The sequence below is a fragment of the Suricata suricatta genome, chromosome 5 (assembly GCF_006229205.1).
Source record: "Suricata suricatta isolate VVHF042 chromosome 5, meerkat_22Aug2017_6uvM2_HiC, whole genome shotgun sequence".
NCBI lineage: Eukaryota > Metazoa > Chordata > Mammalia > Carnivora > Herpestidae > Suricata > Suricata suricatta.
Genome location: NC_043704.1, coordinates 149,225,188 through 149,226,760, shown reverse-complemented (window position 1 = coordinate 149,226,760; position 1,573 = coordinate 149,225,188).

The window sequence follows — 1,573 nt, the reverse complement described above, 5'->3', positions numbered from 1 at the left end:
CCCCCCCCCCCCCCCCCCCGTGGTGACCACAGGTGGGTGGCGCTGATGGCAGGGTGGGCACCACTGTGCCTCCGGCCCCGGGAAGCATTTAGCCCTGAATGCTGATCTTCTCTGGTCTTGTCCTTTTCTCCTTTCCCAGCTAAGACGCCCTGGAATCATCACTTGAAGCACATTGTAATGGAGAGCCAACCTCTTTGTATTTATTACTTTTAAAATTCTGCCCATCTCCCCACCCTTCCTGCCACTGTTTCTTTTCTTCTTTACTTTGTTTAGGATAAAATTTTGTGAGTTTTCCTTTAAAAGAAAAATGTCAATGAAGGAAGAATCACAATTGTGGCCCATAGACTGTGTTCTCTTTTCATAGACAGGCTACAAGAAGCCAGCCCAAGTACTCATCTTTTTAATATGTTTCTCTTCAAATCTGAATAGATTCACATTTTATCTTGGTTTGTTTTTATTTACGAAAACAAGCAGAAATAGCTAAAGTGCTTATAATTTTTTGTCTCAGTTCAGTTAGCATAAAGAAGTTCTCAGCCTTGAAACATACTTGCTATAGAGAAATTATAAACAACATTTTAAAAGTTAATTTTTTGAAACATAGTGCTATAACTATTATTTAGGTCTGCAGGCTAGCCCACAAATGCTTACTTAGTCCATCAGCTTGAACTCTGAATGCTGGACACAAGAAATCAGTAAGTGAAAAGCAGTGGAGGCTAGTGGTCTGATTTGTGGTTTCCTGACCATTCCTTTCTGCTTCTCTTCACTCCTCTTCCTCAGAGTCAGTACCCCCGGCTGTGCTGCCCCCCCCCCCCCCCCCGCCTCAATTTCCAAGCACCCCAGAGGGTTGGAAGTAGGTGGAGGCCAGAGAGCATTTGTGGGCAGCAGCTGAGTAAGTTACTTGACAGTTAACCTCTGAACGGTGATGCTCCCTCGCTCTCCCAGGAGTATGTTAAACCAGATAAACCCGTGAATGGAGGGACTTCTGGGAGTGTCGGGAAGTGGGGCAGGGTGTCAGTGTGACAGAGATTCAGGGAGGGACCGAGGAAGGGGAAGAAGGCCACCATCGAAGCAGTCTGCTGTGCGTCAGTGCTTGCTGCACACTCGCAGAATGAATACAAGGTGACCGCTTTCACTGGTGTCTCTGATTCTCGGACTCCAGAGAAAAGCCGGACTCCCTGGACCGCACGCTGTCTGGGGTTTGTCCGTGGACGCGCACACGGGCTGTTGTAACCAGTGCGGTTGGGGCCCCGCGTGGCGTGTGTGCTTCGTTTACGTGAGTGTTGGTTGCAGCCCCTCCCGGGAGCTCCCCGGCTGTCCTCTGAAACCGGCCCCTGACCAGGCTGGTAGGTGACAGGTTTAATCAGCAAGGGGAACTTGTATACAAGCCGTGTCTTGGGTGGCAGCAGGACGAATGGGTCCCTGCACCTGCCTGCCACATCCTAAAAGTTTTTATAAACTTGTAAACAGGGACCTTAACTGGATTTAGTCACCTGATGGTGCAGGTGTTCTCAGCACCTCGTCACCGTCTCAAGGCCAGGTCCCTGGAGCAGCTTCTGGGAGCGGGAAAGGCAAA